Source organism: Podarcis erhardii, assembly GCF_964252035.2.
Source record: "Podarcis erhardii genome assembly, chromosome: 15".
In the NCBI taxonomy this organism is placed as follows: Eukaryota; Metazoa; Chordata; class Lepidosauria; order Squamata; family Lacertidae; genus Podarcis; species Podarcis erhardii.
In genome coordinates this window covers 1924081-1939070 of record NC_138505.1, presented here as the reverse complement: position 1 = coordinate 1939070, position 14990 = coordinate 1924081, and the positions used below count along the sequence as shown (strand labels likewise).

Sequence of the window (14990 nt, the reverse complement as noted above, 5' to 3'; positions counted from 1 at the left end):
GGAGGAGAAGGCTATCAATGGCTACTAGCCACAATGGCTATGCTCTGCTTCCACAGCTGGGGGCAGTGATGTGCCTCTGAATACCAGTTGCTGGAAATCGCGGGGGGGGGGGGGTGGAGAGAGAGAGAGAGAGAGAGAGAGAGAGAGAGAGAGAGAGAGAGCGCTCTTGTGCTTGAATTCTGCTTGTGGCTTTCCTACATGCATGTGGCTCATAGCTGCCAACTTTTCCCTTTTCTTGTGAGGAATCCTATTCGGAATAAGGGAATTTCCCTTAAAAAAGGGAAACGTTGAGAGCTAGAATCTGGCTGGTCACTGTGAGAACAGGATGCCATACTGTCCAAGTAACCCCATTTTCCAGGGACAGTCCCAGAATTACAGAAGCCATCCTGATTTCTGGTTTGATCCTGGACTGTCCCAGTTTTACCTTTTTTCTCCCTTCCGTGTCTCGGAGAACAATTAAAAGTGGTGGAGGAATCAGATCCCCATACCTGCACCAGATGAAGCCCTTCCCATAATTTTGAAGGAACATGTAACCAGCCCCCTTTAAATTCTTTAATTGCAATACTTCAGCATCCAGCAATTTTGTTTAAGGAAATGCATGGCATGTTTATTCCTTCATTTCAAATTGAGACTCGCACTGCAAGCCTTTACATGTCTACTCAAAAATAAGTCCCGCTCTAGGCAATGGAGCTTACTCCCACGTAACTGGGTAAAAACTGTGCAGCCTTACACTGGAATCCTAAGCGTTCTTACTCAGAACAATGTTTCACTGAGTTCCACAAGATTTACTCTCTGGTATGTTCCTGATCATTTTCACAGTTGTTATTATTATTATTATTATTATTATTATTATTATTATTATTATACCTTTTCCCTTGACAGGGACTCAAGGCATCTTAGAGCTAAAACTTTATCTCATTCCATTTATCTGTTGAAGGTGTTGTACATGATCCCTTCCCTCACCCATTTTTTTTTTCTTTACAACAATCCTGCGAGGTAGGTTGGGCTGAGAGGTCGCAATTGGCTCAAGGTGGGATGTGTATATGATGTCTATGTGCTCAGGAGATCAAACACAGGAGAAGCTTCCTGATGTCCCTATTTTCATCTGTGGACTGTTGAAGGGCTGGACTAGATGGTCCCCCATTGGCCTGATCCAACAGGCTCCGCTTTTGTTCTTTTTTTCCATTTTTTTATTGGTTTTCCAAATTTATAGCAAACAAATAAAACAAGAACATCAAAAATAAACAAACAAAAACATTTATCTTAACTATAATAATTCCACTTTTGTTGACATTGTTAAGTGACTTCCTCGATTCCCCCTGGCTGAGTTTCCATATAAATCATTGTAGCAGTTTTTCAGAACTAATTTCACATAAAATTTACACAGTCCTATTAACATCTTTCTTTCTTTTCATCTTGACTTTTATCCCTAATGTTCTACAACATCACATATTTAGATCCTAGGCCTATATGGTACTCGCAAATAAGTTATCTTAGCATATTTAACTAAATATTCTTTAAATTCCATCCATTCTTCTTGGTGCGCCTCCTCCTTCTGGCCGTGGACTCTTCCGGTCAGGTCGGCTAGCTCCGAAAAATCCATCATCTTCATCTGCCATTCCTCCACTGTTGGTACTTCTTGTGATTTCCAGTTTTTGGCCAGCAATATTTGGCCTCTTCTGTTCTTGTGATTACACGGAGCTCAGGCTGGGAAACGGAGTGGGGTCTTGGTGTCAGAGAAGTCCTGTTTTGCCCTGACCGTTTTATCTGTGCCCATGTACTTTCAGGTCCACCTTCCGCTTGCATCAACATGGTCCTCTGCAACTACAGCTGCAACTCTCTGTGTGGTATCAACACCTCCTGCGTCTCCCAAATCCCACCGACAGAAATGGTCATCCAGCCCCCGGCTTTCCACATCACAATCCCAGGACCAATTATAACTGCCAGCCCCGAACCAGCCGCTGTGGCAGGAAACACGCCGTGCGCCACCAGCAGCTGCTACGAGCCCTGCTACGGTGGCTATGGGTACGGCTCCAGGGGTTCCAGCTCTGTGTGCTCATACCCATACTCACGTAGATGCTACAAAGGCTGCTATTAAGTGAGAAGCTGGGTGTGTGAGCAAGGAAGTTCTTGTTGCAAAATACGAAGCAGCTGCTACTCTCCAGGCCAGCAGGAATGGGAGATCCTTGAAACAGCCAAACCAGCAACAACTCTGATTTCTGTTTAACATCTCCCTCTTCTTTGGTGGAGGGATTTGCCAACCCCAACCCCCCCCCCCATAACATGCTTTCCTGGGTTTTTCTATGGGTCCAATTTCTGTTTCCCATTTCTGAGATCTCTGATGGCCAAATTCATTTCTCACCTCTTTCCTGTTTCCTTTTGGATCATTCGGGTGCTGCAAGCTCGCCACCTTCGGGCCATGAAGTGGCACTGCAAGCTCTCTGAACCCTCCAAAGTTGCGTGATGGCCCTTGATTTGGTTTCCTTTGAAATGAGCCCATGTTTTCAGCGGCTATGGAATGTTAACAAACACCCCAACTGCTCAGGGTTGGCTCTAGTCTTTGTTAACATCCGCAGGAAACATGGGGTCATGTGGTTCTGGTTTTTTTGTTTTGTTTTTTTGCTTCTCTGGGCAAAAGGGCAAATTCTCTCTCTTGAACCATCTCTGCTTTTATCCCTCCTTAACCTACGAAGCTCATCTGGAAGGTCATCACCTCGGCAGAACCTTGGGACTTTAGCTTTTTCAGAAGGCACAGACCATATACCAAAGTTGGATTCTGGCATTCCAGAGACAAGAAAAATGGACAGGTCAAGTTGAGTGAGGTCTCTTGCTCAGCTTCCTCACATCCCATCATAGGCAGATGGCAGAACCAAGGAAAACATGGTGGAGTATTTGAATCCCTGCCACAGCGGTTGGGCAGCTTGAGATAATTAAATAGCCACCGTTTCATTACAAATCTGCTACTGACATCTGAGCTTCGGGGTGCGTCTGTGACATTTTCCCCTCCTGGCTTTGTATCCTGTAACTGTTTGAGTCCCTATTTACAATAAAACTCAACTCTTAAAGCATCAGAACCACTTGTTGCTTGTTTTTGTTTCACTACCATGTGTCATCATGTGCACAGGCTAAAAATAAAAATGCATGCTTATACTCATGGCCCATGTTTCCCTGGAGAACAGTGATCGGGGAATCTGTGGACCTTCATATTTTGCAGGGTTAAAACCATTACCATTGGCCATACTGGCTGGGATGTTGGAGTCCTACAGTAATTTTAATAATAATAATTTTATTATTTATACCCCACCCATTTGGCGGGGCTTCCCCTGTCACTCTGGGTGGCTTCTGGCACATGTAAAAACATAATAAAAGGCCAAACATTAAAAATTTCCTGATACAGTATCTGAGGGGATTGCTAAAGCAACCTAAAGGACTCCCCCCTCACTTCAGACCATCAAATCCAGAATCAAAAGACACATTCACACCATAAAGTGCTTTGATACAGACCATCCAAGTGCCTCTAATTTCCAGGGACAGTCCGGGATTTACAGAAGCCTCCCCAGTTTCTAAATTGATCCCAGAATGTTCCACTTTTCCTAGAACATCCTTATTTTCATTGGAGAGATGTTGGAGGGCATGGAGTTATGTGATCCCAAAGCCAAGAAGATTAGTAACTACATAACCTTTAGAAGACATCTGAAGGCAGACCTGGATAGGGAAGCTTTTTAAATGTTTAATATTTTTAATGTATTTATGTATGTTCGAGGCTGACCACAGGGGCCAGACAAATGTGTGGGATACAAATAATAAACTAGTTCTCCCCCCCCTCCTCCTCCTCCTCAATAGGACACTCCTATTTTCATCAGAAAAATGTTGAAGGATATGCAACAGTAATGGCTTCACCCAAAGAATTATGGGAGCTGTCATTTATTAATGAGAGTGGTAAAGGTAAAGGTAAAGGGACCCCTGACCATTAGGTCTAGTCGTGGCTGACTCTGGGGTTGCGGCGCTCATCTCGCTTTATTAGCCAAGGGAGCCAGTGTACAGCTTCCAGGTCATGTGGCCAGCAGGACTAAGCCAATTCTGGAGAACCAGAGTAGCACACGGAAATGCTGTTTACCTTCCTGCCAGAGCGATACCTATTTATCGACTTGCACTTTGGTGTGCTTTCAAATTGCTAGGTTGGCAGGAGCAGGGACCGAGCAACGGGAGCTCACTCCGTCGCGGGGATTCGAACCACCAACCTTCTGATCGGCAAGTCCTAGGCTCTGTGGTTTAACCCACAGTGCTTAGGAGAACCCTATTACCCTCCCGGAGCTACAATTCCCAGAGTGGTTTAACATAAAACCCTCTTCACAGGCAATCAACCCATCTCTTGGCTGGAGAACTGCATTGTAAACTTTGTAGAAGTGTGAATTATGAAGGACGATTGAGTTTTGGATCGTGAATTGTTTTGGAAAGTGCAAACATGTTTGCCTGCAAATGCAAACTATACTGAACTTCTATCCCATCCCTACTGATTCCTCAACCCTGCTCTAAAAGTTTCAGAACAAAGCTTAGAAATCTTTTTGTAATCTTGGCGTCTCTGTGTTGGCGAGAAGGGGGGGGGAAGCGCTTTGGCAATGATTTTTATCTAAGGAGAACCAGAGTGCTTTTCAATAGGGTGCAATTTCAGGCTTAATTGGTGCATTATGGCAAAATAATGATGCAGATACAAGAAAAACTTGCGGTTTCTTGAGAGCGAAGCATTATTCATGAAGGTGTTTCAACTGGGAGCAGTTTACTGCAATTATAATTTGCTGCAGAACTGGCCTGGCTGGGAAAGTGCTGTAAAAGAGCTGAATAACCTCCCCGCACTTTAAAAGAAGTTTAAAGTGCTTCAACTTTAATAGGTTCAACTAAAACCCAATTAAGTATTTAAAAAACAAACAAGCAAGCAAGCCAAAAAAAAAAGCCACAACTTTTTTATTTTGCAAAGGGTTGTATCCAAATTATTTAGTTAGTTAGAGCATTAGTATCTGGCTCTCCAGAGTTGCTGGGAGAGTGTGGAAAATACAAATCAGGGGTTCTTTAGCTGTGATTCCTGCATTTCAGGGGGTTGGACTAGATGACCATTTGAGTCCCTTCCAACTCTACATTTTTTTGGATTCTCCCCCATCCCTAGAGGGACTGCAGATTCTTGCAGTAGGATTGGTTCATTTGTGGTTCATTCGGCAGGGCCGTTAAGGATGGATAAGTGTGATGCACCCAGCTGTAACTGTTAAGTACTGAAGTTCTCACCCTGGGCCAGCAGGGGGATACTGTAGATAGTTATGCAAATAAGGGATCGAAAGTGACGTTCTGTGATTGGATAGTTTTAGAAAATTGTTACAGTTACGTTGTACTGGAGCTCTATATAAGCAGGCTGACTGAGCCCTTCAGCTCAGTTCTGTTCTGGCCTGTGAATAAACAAGAGCTGTCTGAAGAATCACTGTGTCATCTGATATGTTCACCCACAACTTAACAGTAACACTCCCTTGGAGAGGAAAACTTTAGATCAAAAAGGCCAGTTCAATAAAGAACGCCAGCCCAACCTCGGTAAGTCAAAGACAGGACACTCCAGTAGCTCCTTGGTTGATCTTGAAATTCACCATCCATTACCCTGGCTGGAGCCCAATCAGCCATTGCCAAGTGATGCTCCTCCCAAAGGAAACGCGACACACAGACAAACAGAGACAGATTTAATTGACAAAGCCCCCCCCCCCCGATTGCCTTAGCAAATGTCACCAGGGTCCATAGATTAATAACTGACACCCCGGAGGTAGAGGACAAAATACATCACGATCCGTCCGGGGCTTCAAGTGATAGCCAACCTTCTGATATGCTCCTAGATTGACTTTATGACACGGCTGGGAACCTGGTGCAAAATTCCTCTCTGCAGTTATTATTGTGGAATGTGGCAGGGTGGTTTTCTAAGCTGTGTCTCCCTGATTTCACAAAAACCACTTCAAAACTGTCACTGCATCTGCCTCCTTTGCTGCCCACTCAGCTCTCTTCATCTTGTTATCTCTTAACTTTCTCCGCCATAAAGGAACCTCTCCAAAGGCATCAACATTTTGAGCAATTGCCTCATTTAACTCTCCATCATTCTTTTTGTCTCAAGCTGTGGGTCCCCAGATGTTGTTGGACTACAATTCCCATCATCCCTGAGCTCTGGCCTTGCTAGCTAGGAGTGATGGAAGTTGTAGTTCAACAACATCTGGGGACCCACAGGTTGAGAAAGGCTGGACTAGATGAACCTTGGGGAACCTTCCAACTCTACAATTCTATGATTATATTAATGAACTGCTGTGGTTTGGGATATTCACTTCACTCATCGCTTGGTGACTTTTTGTCATCTGGGAGTTGTAGTCCAACAACATCTGGGGATCTACAGCTTGAGAAAGGGTACTTTAGGGACTTGTAAGTTGATTCTTGCTTGCACCTGTAGTAGCATCAGTCCCCATAAACAAGGGGTTCCCTACCTGATGTTGACCTGATCAATCTGTTGTTGTTTAGTCGTTTAGTTGCACTCCTGTCTTCCACTGCCTCCCGCAGTTTGGTCAAACTTATTATTATTATTATTATTATTATTATTATTATTATTATTATTACCAAACAAGAACAGCAAGAAGCCGGTTTATGATGCAAAGGAAGCTTTATTAGAAAATGAAGAGTATCAAGAAAACATACAACCAAGCTATGCAACAAGAGAATAATTTCTCAGAAGTGAGACGTGTAGATGTAGGATGAACCTTTGGTCCTTATGTAGCTGGAGAGCAATGTGGAAAAGGGAATATACACTTAAGGAAAGTAAATAGATAGGAGGAAAGAATACATAACAGGGCTTTCATCTTTCACATACATGGAGAACCATTCATAAGTCTGGAGTTCAACATTAGCTGAAGCCCAGACCCATAAACTTGGCTACAGAGTCCGTACTGGTGGGTTGGCGATTTCTGGATAGTCCTGGTCTTCTCACAATGGCTTAGCAGGGGTAACCCTTGGATGACTGGCCACCTCTGTAGCCACCACCGAGGTAACCTGCAGAAGAGGAACCCACCCCACAGCCATAGCCATAACCAGAAGACCCATAGCCATAACCAGAAGACCCATAGCCATAACCAGAAGACCCGTAGCCATAACCGGAAGCACATGGACTGTGACCTCCCACAGATATTGGCTCGCTTGAGGTGAGGATGGCTCCTGGGATGGTCAACACAACTGGAGCTGGCTGGATCACCACTTCTGATGGTGGAATTTGGCTCATGCAGGAAACATTGGCCCCGGGGACTATGCCAAGGCTGCTGGATGATACGCCGCCACCGAAGCCACCACCTCCAATGATGCCACCTCCCATGCCACCACCTCCGATGATGCCACCTCCGATGCCATATCCACCGCCGTATCCACCGCCGTATCCACAATGTCCAAGGCCAATTGATGGGACAGCACAGGATTGACTTTTAGAATGCATGGCTGTGTTTTGGAAGTTGGCTGTAGAACAACAGGAAGGATAAATATTAATGGATTAGAAAATTTGGTCTGGAATAAATTGTGGATTTGTGGGGTGGGTGGGGGGGCATAAGGAACATGTTTTCTCCTAACACTAGCACTTGTGGACATCTAATGAGTCTGAATGTTGGAAGATTCAGATCAGATAAAAGAAAGTCCTTCACACAGCGCAGAGTTGTACTATGGAACCTGCTCCCGCAGGAGGCTGTGATGGCTACCATCTTGGATCACTTTAAAAGTGGATTGTCCAGATTCATGAAGGATGAGGCTATCAACATCTACTAGTCACAGTGGCTTTCCTCTGCCCTCCATGGTGAGAGGGCAGTAATACTTCTGAATACCAGTTACTGGAAACCACAGAAGGGTAGAGTTGTTCTTGTGTCTGGGTCCTACTTGCAGGTTTCCTACAAGTTGGCCACTGTGAGAAGAGGATGTTGGACTAGGTGGGCCTTTGGCCTGATCCAGCTAGGCTTATCTGAAGAAGAATGGGTCAGGAGAAAGGCTCCTCATCTCCAAGTGGCAGTTGTTCTAGGAGACAGAGCTGAGGAGCCTCCCAGCAAGAGCATCACAGCAAGGGAAAACCACCTTGGCCCTGTCCATTAGCCAAAGAAGGAGCTGTTGTAGTGCTTCCCTTCTTTTTACCAAAGTGAAGGTCCTTTACCTAAGAAACAGTGGGTTTGCTTTCCCCCTCTGCCTTCCTCATCCCTTCCTTCTTGTGCCATGTCTTTGAGATTGTAAGCTTGAAAGCAAGGGTGTTCTATTTTTGAAGAAGTGTGCATGCACACAAAAGCTCATGCCAATAACTAACTTACTTGGTCTCTAAGGTGCTACTATGGGATGCGGGTGGCACTGTGGGTTAAACCACAGAGCTTAGGACTTGCTGATCAGAAGGTCGGCTGTTTGAGTCCCCACGATGGGGTGAGCTCCCATTGCTTGGTCCCAGCTCCTGCCAACCTAGCAGTTCGAAAGCACGTCAAAGTGCAAGTAGATAAATAGGTACCTTCTGGCAGGAAGGTAAACAGTGTTTCTGTGCGCTGCTCTGGTTCACCAGAAGCAGTTTAGTCATGCTGGCCACATGACCTGGAAGCTGTACACCAGCTTCCTCGGCCAATAAAGCGAGATGAGTCAGCCACGACTGGATCTAATGGTCAGGGGTCCCTTTACCTTTAAGGTGCTACTGGAAGGAATTATTTTGTTTTGTTTTGACTATGGCAGACCAACACGGCTACTTGCCTGTAACTAGAACTATTTTTGATTGTTGTAAAAAGCTCTGGGAGCCTCCTCCTCACTGCCCCCCCCCCAATGAATGTAAGAAGAGTCCTGCCAGAGCAAGCCATAAAGGGCTAATCCAGTTTAGCATTTGGTTCTTCCATTGGCCAACCAGATACCACAATGGGAAGCCCACAAACAGGACAAGTAACAGCAAGCCTCCCCACTTGTGATTCCCAGAATCCCCTGCTCTTCAGAGGCATACTGCCTCCTAAAATGGAGGTAGAACAAAGCCCTCGTGGCTTGTAGTCTCATCCTCCATGAATTCCTCTAGTCCCTTGTTAAAGGCATCCATGCTGGTGACCATTGCAACCTCTTGTGTTAAAATTTAGCCTGGAAACCTCATTTCCCTGGACATTGATGGGGTTATTAGAGGTAAGTAGATATATAATAAAGAGTTCCTCATCAAGACAAATGGAAGAGCCACTTTGGTGCATTAAGATATTGACTCTCAACTAGGCTATGAGCGCAACCAAAGCTCCTTCAGCCACCACACCTTTTGAAAGGTTGAGTCAAGAACTGTACTGTATCATCAACAGCCAGAGCCTGAGGAGAGTGCTATACACACACCCAAACATCCCTAAATATATTGCACCATGGCTGCCTGTTACAAGTTGGAAGCAGCAGAGGAAGGGCCATAGCTCAGTAGGTAGAGCATTTGCTCTGCATGCAGAAGACCTGGGTTCAAGCCCCAGCATCTCCAGGAAGGGTTGGTGTAGATCCCCTGCCAGTAATGTTGGAGAGCCACTGCCAGTCTGTGTAGACAATACTTAGCCAGGTGGACCAACGGTCCATCTTGGTATAAGGCCAATTCTTACGTTGGTAGTCAATCTGCCAAACATAATAAACAAAGAAATGAATAGATTATCAGTCTTACCTGGTTAGAAGAAGTTTCGTTTGGATGTAGAGAGGAAAGGAGCGATCTGAAAGGTCTGGGGCTCCCCTGTCCCTTTTATACAGTTTCATGTTTGGGCCCTGAACTGGAAAGAGAGACACCCATCTTTGCCCGAGGGCTTAATTAATCTGGGATGATATGAGCAGTTGAGAGCCAGAAATCCCAAATTGCTTTGTTGTGTTCTGGATTCCAGGCCTCCATCAGCCATCTGAAAACCGCACATTCCACCTTTGAATTTATCTGTCTCATCTTTTGTGAAATTGCCTTGGATTTAATTGAGGTTCCACCAATGATTACCCACAGCCCTGTCATTTAGATCTAGCGCTTCCTTCTCTCTCTTCTCTTTTAACCAGGCAGTCAGCATTAATCTCCCCAAGAAAATTGCAGAGGTTAATTGCCTTCTACTGAGTCAGGTCAATGGTCCATCAGCCCAATAATTGTCTGCTCTGCCTAACAGGAAGCAACTTAGTCTTGGGCTGAGGGGTCTTCCTTGGCCCTGAAACCTGAGATGCATTCACGAGACCCAACGTTTGAAACCATGTGAGCCAAGATGCCCTCTCTTGTCAAACAATGTGCAACTCAGAACGTCTCTTGCAACCAAATAAGGAACAGGAAATAAGGGAATTGGTACACTGCAGCAACAGAAAGTGGAAGAGGTAGGATCTCATTGAGGCCTCAACATTTGAAGAGTCCTGCTGGATGAAGACAAAGGCCCATCTAGTTCTCATAACATAGACCATAGAGCACCACAGCCCATCAACCTATTCTCACATTGGCCAATCAGATTCCTCCAGGAAACCCACATGCAGGGCAAGGACACCAGAGCCCTCCCTCTTTGGTACCCACAAGAGCGTATGAGGAGCCCCACTTGATAAAGTTCATCTAGTCTAGCACCCTGTGCTCACAATGGCCAACCTGATGGCCTTAGGAAGCCCACAACCAGAACATGGGCACTAATGCAATCTCCCCACCTATTTTCGGCAACTGGTATTCAGAGGCATACTGCAACAGTGGAGGTAGAGCTTAGCCACTATGACTACTCGTAAGCTTTTTGCCCTCCATGAATTTGTCCAGTCCTCCTTGGAAGCCATCAAGGTTGGTGGCCATCAATACATTGTGGCACTATCAAGTTCCATGGATTCAACTGTGCTGTGTGAAGAAGTGTGTTATTTTATCTGTTCTGAATCTTCCAACATTTAGCTTCATTGGATGGCCCCATACATGGAAGAGGAAAGAAGAACTTCTCTCTATTCACTTTCTCTGCACCACCCATAAGTTATGTCCCACTTACTTGCTTTTATATATATATAAAGAGCTCCAAAGGTTGTAACCTCTTTCATAAGGGAGAATCTTGGGTAGGGAACGTCCGCTTTCCTTGCCCTCAGTCTTCAGTGCCACGCATACCCATTACTGCTCTCGCCCCTCCTCCCACCCCGTTGACTCTAAGGAAGCAGTGTAGGAGGCAAGGCTCTGAAACCAGTCTTGGATCTGAAACCAACCCTTGTCATAACAAAAATGTTAAGCACATGATAAACCAATTAATGGCAATTAAAGGCATGGCTCAGAAGTCAGTGGGAAGGGAAATGAGGGTTGCAACCCATGGGCTGGATACAATGAATAAGTCCCACTGGTGGTAGCCCACACAAGGACTTCAGCTAGCACAATGGGGTTCCCCCATTTTTCTCCCCCTGCAGCCCCAAAATTGGCTCTGAGGAGGAGGTAGGGAGGTTATTCTGTCTGGCAATCTGGAATGTGCACATTGATGATTGCTGTAGTATTTTTTTTTTATGTCAGTTCTGCAAGGAGAGCTGAACTCTCCACTCTTACTTGGAAGCAACCAGTTGTGTGATACTACATTCCTTCATGTCTGATGGAAATAGTCTGGATAATTCAGATAATTTCTGGATAATTTCTGAACCAGGAACCTCTCCATTTCCTATGTTTGCTAGGCTGAAGGCAAACCAATAAAAGTCAGCACTGCCATGGATTGGTGTTCCACATGTTTGTGTTCCAGCAAGGCTGTTGTGGAACTTTTCCAAAGCCTAGTAGCTCCCCATAGGAACATATCTCCATAGTGGGGTAAGAGAGCTGGAAAAGAAAATGACACCTGGCAGCCCAAGTGCCCGTTGGGTTTCAGATAGTTCATGGGTAGACAAGTCTAAAAAGTCCAAGACCCAAATTTTCACAGCCCTCCAGCAGCTATGGTGTCTCATTTACCAGAAGTAATGTATTTACTGTTAACTCTGGAGGTGTATATTCAATTCTGACCAAACGAAAGCCTCCTGCTGTATATTGTGCTCTATGCAGCTTATTTTGGTCATAACTGAGCATACACTTGGGTTGCCAATTGTGAAATATATTGGCATTATTTTCAGCTCTCCTATCAAGCCCACAGAGGCTAACTCAAGAATCTGTCACTGGAATTAGATTTCTCTCTCTTTTGATTTCAGCAGTCTCTCTTATCAGGAATTCTGTTACACACAATGTAAAAACAGGGCCTTCCTTGTGTTGGCAGCTACCCTTTGGATGTCCTTCCCCTCGAATATTAGACAAGTGTCTTCCACGTTGTTATTTTTGTCACCTGTTGAAGACCTTCCTATTCCAACAAGACCTTTGAGCAGAGGTGCTTCCCGGTCTGCATCCATATTAATATCATTTTTAAGAAGAACTTACTGGCCTAGGCCAGTGACCCATCTGGTCCGCCATCTTGTTCTTAGAGTGGCCACCATATGTCTCTATGGGAAACCTGCAAGCAGGATTTGAATTTTTATATATATATATATATATTTTTATTAGGTTTTCACATTTTTTAAAGACATACATACACAAAAAGACACAGACAAACACGTATGTAATTTCATGCCCTTACTTTCATTACCCTCTTTCTCTGACTTCCCCCCACCCCCTCTTCCTACATCCCAATTTCAATAATTATTTCAGCAAGTTCCTATCCATTATCTTACACATATTATTATTATTGTTATTATTTTTTTAAAAAAAGAAAAAACATTTTACTTAAAAACATTTAACTTTTCACTTTCTAATTCTCTTTTTCCTAAGGTCGACCCCATTTCCCTCCCCATGAATTTCTCCCTTTAATATTACTTGTAAATCCATTTGGCCTGATAAAAGATTATAAAGTTTTAAAAGTTTTTGTTCTCCCCTCCCTCCCTACCCCGGCTTCCGTCCCCAGAGAAGCATCCCCCAAAAAAGTTCCTAGCCCGGATTCCTCACATCCGAGGCCCTTAATTCCCTGTTAGTCTCTCTCTGCCAGTTTTGTTGGTAGTCTTTTTTGTTGGTCTTCGGTTCTCGAAACAGTTCTGTCACAGTCACATCAAGTTTTCTTCCATCCAAAAAGTTTAAAAACTGTTGTTTCTGAAAGTCAGGCCCATACTTAAGAAGAAAGTCTCAGTCATATTTCTTTATTCTTTTAAATTCCAGTGTTCCAAGTAATCCAGGGGCTTCCTTCTTCATCTTTCTCATCTTTTGCAGAGTTGTAATCCAAGGGTCTTCTTCTTTACTTTCTGTCAGTATAGGCTTTTGGTTGGTATTTAGTTGGTTAATATTTTCCACTTGAACTGTCTCCCTTCCTCCTTTCCTTTCCATCCCTCCTTGTGGCTCAGCTGCAGATTCTTTTTCAGGCATGTCGTTTATACATTCGGCAGAATTGTTTGTTTTGGGATTCAAGGTCATGAGTACTTTGCTCATAGCCGTAGTCTGCTCTTGTAAAATTCCCACGAGAAAAAACATTTTTTTCTATTTCTGCCAGTAATTTTCCCTCTGCAGCCATTGTAGTGCCTCTGGTCCCCCCTAGGGGGATTCCAATTGCTTGATAGTCCTTTCCAACAGTCTGTTACTTTGTCATTTGTTTACTACTTTGTTTCCAACCATCTCATTTCAAATGTATCACTTTTAAAAGAAAGAGTTATTAGATAGCAAGATTTTAAGTTTGGCCGCTCGTTTGACAGCTCCTTTGACAGCTGTCAAACTCTTTGTTCTTTTTCCCTCCGGAAAGACGCCCCCGGGTTCGGGGGGGGGGGGGGTTACATTAAAAGTTCCAAAATTCCTCCCTTTCTCTCCAGCACAAAATCTTCACCTGTCAGATTCATGGAAATATCTTTTTTTCCCTGATCAGACAACAATTTTCCACCTTAGTTCTCCGATCCTTGCTTTAGATCGTTTGTAGATAGGGGGGGGTGCGGACTTCCCTTTAGCACATCCCCCGGTCATACCAAATTCAAAGCCAAGAAATTTTAAGTCCAAATTCCCTTCTACTCACGGGTAGCTTGTTTTACAGTCCAGATTTCAGGAAGAAAGTTAGCGCTCTCCGGTCATGGCTCGCGGCTTCACTCCACTGAGGCAGTGATCTACTCACAGCACCACGCCGCCCTCCGTACCCCTTCGTAGCCTTTAAAAAGGCTCTTCATGAGTCGGGGGGCGCTTAAGGTGCCCACTGAGTCACCAGGTCCGCAGGCATCCGCGCCTGCGGTTTCTGAGGGTCCCCGCGTCGCCGGCGCGGCAAGACCCGTCCTCAACGGAGCCGATTCCCTCCGGAGCTCGGAGGGAATCCGCCATTCGCGTTCGCGCTAACCCGGAAGTCACCTGCAAGCAGGATTTGAGCATAAGAACACACTCAGACTCAGTCCAATATACCTGAAGGAGCGTCTCCACCCCCATTGTTCAGCCCAGACACTGAGGTCTACCTCTGAGGGTCTTCTGCCAGTTCCCTCACTGTGAGAAGTGAAGTTACAGGAAACCAGGCAGAGGACCTTCTCAGTAGTGGTAGTGGCAGCCTCCCTGTGGAACACACTCCTATCAGATGGAAATAAACAACTATCTGACTTTTAGAAGACATCTGGAGGCAGCCCTGTTCAGGGAGGGTTTTATTGTTTCATGCTTTATTGTGTAGTTGATATTCTGTTGGGAGCTGCCCAGAGTGGCTGGGGAAACCAAACCAGATGGGCAGGGTATAAATAATAAATTATTATTATTACTCCCCTTCTGTGGTTTCCAGCAACTCATATTCAGAAGCATGAATGCCTTTGACCATGGAGGCAAACTATAGCCATCATGGCTAGCAGCAAACCATTGCCTTGCCCATCACGAATGGTTCCAGTGCTCTTTTGAAGCCCTCTAGGTCGGTGACCATCGCTTCCTTCAGCAGATGTGAGTTGCATAGTATAACTAAATGACGTTTGAAGAAGTACTCTCTTTTGCCTGTCCCAATCAACATTCAGCTTCATTGGATGTCGACAAGTTCTAGTGTTATGAGGAATTGAGACATTGTTTTCTCGAT

General features: G+C 44.8%; 1 protein-coding gene and 1 long non-coding RNA gene across 2 annotated transcripts in view; one reads left to right on the top strand and one right to left on the bottom strand.

Moving 5' to 3' along the window:
• LOC309329961 (T-lymphocyte surface antigen Ly-9-like) overlaps nt 1–14990 on the top strand; it is a 319160-nt gene that overhangs the window by 193686 nt on the left and 110484 nt on the right. The gene's annotated exons all lie outside the window — the stretch shown is intronic.
• Nucleotides 6655–9848, bottom strand: LOC309330835. Its single transcript, XR_014151611.1, has 2 exons — nt 9677–9848; nt 6655–7512 (listed from the first exon to the last, which is right to left on the bottom strand). It is a non-coding gene; the product is annotated as an uncharacterized lncRNA (long non-coding RNA).